A 6,206-nucleotide genomic window follows, 5' to 3' on the forward strand; every position below is an offset into this window, starting at 1 on the left:
CCAATTAGCCAATTTCCCTCGCCGGTGTCATGTGACTCATTAGTGTTACAAGGTCTCAGGTGTGAATGGGGAGCAGGTGTGTTAAATTTGGTGTTATCGCTCTCACTCTCTCATACTGGTCACTGGAAGTTCAACATGGCACCTCGTGGCAAAGAATTCTCTGAGGATCTGAAAAAAAGAATTGTTGCTCTACATAAAGATGGCCTAGGCTATAAGAAGATTGCCAAGACCCTGAAACTGAGCTGCAACATGGTGGCCAAGACCGTGCAACGGTTTAACAGAATAGGTTCCACTCAGAACAGGCCTTGCCATGGTCGACCCAAAGAAGTTGAGTGCACCTGCTCAGTGTCAAATCCAGAGGTTGTCTTCCGGAAATAGATGTATGAGTGCTGCCAGCATTGCTGCAGAGGTTGAAGGGGTGGGGGGTGAAGTAATCGATATGATAATTAATATTATATCTGTGTATTAATTTGTCTAGTCCCTATAATTAGTTGGTCTATTAAACTCTGAGCACATGTTATTGTTAATATCACAATAATACCAGGTTAGCTATGAAACCAAACACACGGTGCTGCTAGTAAAACAATATCTTATTTTATTTCACATGGAATTAGGAAACTATCATAAACGTACTAAAAGGGTATTACAATGTTACATATAGCTTACAATCCGAATATAATATACTAAACAGCATATCTCTACAACATATAACAATGAAATATCAAAGATACTTATCACACATGGTTTCATCTGCTGGTTCTGGATGATAAAGGGGGTCTGGGCCACATGGAATTTAGGCCCAAGCCCTCAGTCAGAGTGAGGTCCCAAGATGGCAGAGGGACACCCTTACGGCAGGCTTCTCAGCAACCAAGAGAAAGAGCAAAAGCCTGTGTGTCCCTTTCATTCAAACATACACGCCCACTCGTAGCCACCCCCATTTGCCTTTTATCCAATATACATTGCCGAGAGGTATCCCTTCAAATGTCTGCCCATTCTCCAGGAAGCATGCTATATTGTCCACCAGGGCCAGCATCTCTATTAGCCCTGTGTCAAATCTCAATAGACATCTTGGCAGCAGTGGTCTCTTTGAAATTTGTAATCACACATGTCACAGCAGGTGGGCTTGAGCCAAGGCATTGTTCTTCTGATCACAAAGCTTTGATGTGTTTCATTCCTACCTGGCTGTGTCAAACAGGAAGTGAAATACCAGAAGTAAGATATTAAACCATGTCGCTATCCAACATATGCCGCTTTGCGCCTAAAGGGCGCATACCACCCTTCTTCAGACACGGCTCCTATTGAACAGTCCATAACTGTTTTCTCCCTAACATGTGTTTTGAAGCCAGTACCTATAGAACAGTCTTTAACTGTCTTAACATGTTGTGTTTTTTAACATGTGCAGAAACAGCCCCTATGGAACAGTCCATAAATGTCTTAACGCATGTTGCGCCTCTCAACATAGGCCTCAGAACCAGCTCCTGTGGAACAGTCCATAACGGTCCTAACGTGCTGTGTTTCCCAACTCGTGCCGCTTTGCTACTGGGTGACACACCAACATCATTCTTCCGTGACAGCTCCCATGTCACCATTCTATATCTTCTTCTTTCTAACATTTTCATGAAGGGGAATAAAACAGGCAAGGGGTGTCCATACACTCACCATTCACCAGCACACATCCAGAGCAGCATCTTAACCAGCTTTCAGATATAGAGTCTTGAGGAGGGCCTTCTGCCAATATTACTGGCCTAAAATACACCTTTATCACACTATACCATAACATGAATCAACTCATTACCATAATATATACATATATACCTATGACCCATCTGATTACTCATCCCGCTCCCAACCTCCTATAACTCCTCAGTGTAGATACGGGCCGGGATTAGGCAGGTTCGCTCACAATGGCCTTTCCTACCGCAATTCTGGCATCTCAGCGTTATTGCAGGGCTCTGACTTGGCAGCAAAGTCTCTAACTTGTACGCAGAGACCCTACCTTCACTTCGTCCCCCAGCTTGCATAGATAACTGGGCGACCCTTCTATATAAATATCAAGTCTAACAACACATATAAATCTGTAACAATGACAAAACCCATACAATTCCATCCCTGTGCCTGGATTTCAGATACCATGCCCAGGGTATACCATGCACCTCTACCTAAGGTTAGGTTCAAGGAGCCCTCTTTTGGTATTCTTTAGGACAAAGAAACAAACTCGTCTATGTCCCAAATAATACCCAGGTGCCTCCTTCCCAGCAATGATCCCTCTATCCCGAATACAGAATGAAATATCTTCCCAACATTTTTCGTTCACCACCATGTATTGACCTGGCATACAAAGGACATCATGGTCATGCTTCTGACCGAGGGAAGTATCAGCTCCAGCTTCCAGCTTCTTTGATCATATGTGGGCAATTAGCCTCAAACGCAACAAGATAGAATCCCCCATCAGTAAGCCCATTAATGCCACTAAATATACAGACCGAGTCTGCACTTCTGTATTTGAGATCATACAGCATAACACCTTTCACAATCCAAACTGGTACAGCCCATCCAGGCATTCGACCACCACTTTGGATCAGTGTAAGCGACGTGTTTGGCAAAGTCTTACTGAGCGGTGATGCTAACTCATAAGGCCTCTGTCCCTCATATGGAGACTGTACAATCAGCTCAATGCTGGTTGACACTTCCACCTGCCACTGCGTGCACGCCAGAGCCAACGACAGATTCCTGTCCTATACCATCACATTCTCTACCAACCTCTCAACATGGTTGACAAAATCTTGAATCACTTTAACCTGGGTATTCATGTGACTTTGTTGAATGTTATTAAGGATGCCACCAATCTCTCTGAGTAACAAAGCCCCGCTTATTCTCTGAAGCTATGGCTGCGAGTTTGTTCGTCAGGAGGCCGATGTCCACCCCATTAACAACACCCATCCCAGCTCCTATTCCCCCAATATAGTGCTGAATACATCCCTCCTCTTCCGGTTACTCCTCAGACATACGCGCTCTGCATGAACCTCATTCTGTGTCCGCACATCTCTGGGAGCAAGTCACTGGTACAATGATCGGACTTGATTCAGTGTATACTCAGCACATATAGGGTAATAGGTTTTTATCAACCACTGTGAGATGTTGCAGTGCCATGTGGTGAAGGCATGTACCCTGGTAGCCAGCGTTTGTTCCCTTTATCTAACGGAGCATGCTCCTGTGTGTATTCACTGGCCTTCCCTGTGCCGGGTTTCAACCTCTCAGGTGAGACATCAACCAGACGTATCTCCCCCATACAAGGAAATTTTCACTCAATTGATGTGTCACCTGGCCAACCTCTAGTCTGGCCAACCGACACCTTATTATGTAAAAGCGCTAGTCTCCTGGGTACCTGCACCATATTACTTCCGTTACGTCAATACATGTCATACATTAAAAACCTTTTCTTCTTTCAATTCCTCCCTCCAACAAAAAAACATATATTTCACATTTCATGTTCTGACGGATTGGATGTGTATATTCCTTCCCCAACCTCCAACCCATTGCACATGTATTAATAGCATGTTTGCATTCTTCAGGAGAGACTCCGTCAAAAATGTTTCACAAGTCTTGTTGATGGGCACAGCCCTTCAGATTTAGCATTAGCCCTAAATTGTCCATAAGCAAAAACAAGTATTAAACTGAATCTTTTCGTTTGTCTCTTCTCTCCTGATGTTTATCAGAACAAATTTGCGGTGTAGTATGGCACAAACAAACTGCCAACCAGATGAACATCTGTCATCCATGTTTCAGAGACCTCTCCAATCTCGCTCCACTAGGACTCTGGAATTGAAACACAAGAGCAGAATCAAATTCTTATCCATAATATCTGCTCGCTTGCTACGTTTATTTACAGTTCCTTCCTTAGAACCCAGGAACTGAGTATTCCTGGCTTCTGCAACTCTGACCAAACTATCCAAACAACCATGACCTCTTTACGCTGAACCCACTCTAAAATTGATCCCCATGGTGTGATCAAAATAAAAAAAAATGAACGTGAACGTTGCTTCTCAAAAATTCAAAATTTCAAGCCTCAAAAAGACAATGCCTTATCTGTACTTTCAGACCTATGCACTAACCCCCCTTTCAGGTGGACAAAGCGTACACCTTGTAACTTTTTCCACCTGAATGAACATAAAACAAAGAGAAAAAAAAAACGAACTCCAGAAGCTAGAATGGCTTCCTACCAACAACTCTTGTCTTAAATCAACAAAATGTATTCAGCTGCAGGACATATCCCATGACCATCTATTCAGCTGCTAATTGACGGAATAGCCATTTACCCCCCCTTTCAGGTGGACTAAACAATAATTTCTCCACCTGAACAAAAAAATATTAAAAAAATTAAAAACTTAATAACAAAAGAAATTAAAATTCTGGCCATTATTACACAAAAACAACAGGACAAGACAACCACCATAAGACAATGACAAACACTTAACTTTTAACTAAAGACATCCATGGATTTTCCTCCTGAGAAGAGTAAGTGCTCCTTTCCATCTGAAAGACAATTAGTTAATGGGAAAAACAAAAAAACAAAACATCTGTACCTCATCACAACATTTGTAACTCTTGAAACCCTTAATGCCTGACTATTGTTTATCTTATTTTTTCATTGTTTGCAAACAATTACTAATTAATGAGCTCATGGTACCATTTGATAATCGATTATGCCTTTACCATAACCTAACCCCTGTTTTGCTAAATGTGCCCACTGTTGTTCTCTCTTTGAAGAACCTGTAAACAAACAGAGACATTAGTATCCAAACCAGTTTTATCTTCTTCCAAGGTCTCTGAAAAAGGAACACAAAGACTGTGATTACACACAATTATCATGACAATTGACTTTTTAAGTCCCCCAAGCCTTTTCCCATTAATTGTAATGTAGGGGAACATTTGCTATGTATAAGGTTTAGACGTGAGCATCGTATTTAAATAAAATATGGCAAGGAGCATCCATGCAGCTCACTAAGTGCTGCTAACATTGTTTCCCTCAGTGCTACATTTGAATAACCATGCGGCTACCTCCATTTTGACTTTCCGTAACTGTTCTCCATACTGATGATTTTCAGTCTGTAGTCTCTGCATTTGGGTCTTTAAAGGGAAATGGGTTTGATTACTATGGCCTCCATGCTTTGGGTTGCTACCCCATCGGGCAGAATATACTTCATAATGCCTTGGGGTCGTTTTGGGGTACTGTGATCTTCTTTTGATATCATTATTCGCCGCCCAACAATACTTAGCGATGTGACCCCCCCTTTTACACAAAAAACATTTGAGGGCTGGTCTCTCTGTATAGGCCCTTTCTTGAGCATACGGCATTGGAAACTCACATTGCTGGACATTATTACTATGATTACTATGCTTGGAATAACCAGACTTTACACTTTCATCGTCTGAGGAGTCATCAGAAGTTTGAACTCCTGAATCACTTTCAAGCACAGTTATCGCCTTTTTATTTACATCTCCACCATTGATTTCTGTCATAGCAACATCACTTGCAGCAATAAGAGCGTCTGGTTTTTCTGCATGCTTCACTTCAATCTTTGCTGAGCACTGCGCATGTGCGGAGGGTACCTCCACCATTGCATATTCAGCTTTTGCATGTTTGGAGGATAACTCCGTTATGGCTGCCTGTGCACCCTGTAATTCTGGGGTTTCCTGCTCCATACTAGCAATGTTAAGGGCTTTACAAAATCTATGTCCATGCCTATTCCATTTAGAATGTCTGAACTCTCTCTGCCTTCCTGTACCTCTGCTTATTACGGATACACCTGCCTTTGACCCATATTCCCTATCACTGGACTCTTGACAGAAGTCTCGCAGGATATTGACAAAATTTTGGTAGGATCTAGCATTCCTCAGAGCCATTCTAGTGGGATAGCTTACATAACACTTATTGGCCATTGAGTATATGAAACTTGTATCATCCTCCAATAAGTCAGGACAGTTGAACACTTTCGTATACAATGCAAGATACTCACTGCAGAACAAAATTGGGTCATCTCCTCTCCTAAATCTCATTCGTTGTAAATCACTCATACCATTGTCGACTGTCCACAATACGCTGCAACTCTTTCCTCCACACCTCTGCATCTGCTAAGTTATCATTAACCTTTGCAAATAACTGGCCTGCCAAAGGTCCTGGTAGCCATGCTCTCAGAAGAGAACAT

This window comes from Aquarana catesbeiana, linkage group LG04 (genome assembly GCF_042186555.1).
Source record: "Aquarana catesbeiana isolate 2022-GZ linkage group LG04, ASM4218655v1, whole genome shotgun sequence".
Lineage (NCBI taxonomy): Eukaryota > Metazoa > Chordata > Amphibia > Anura > Ranidae > Aquarana > Aquarana catesbeiana.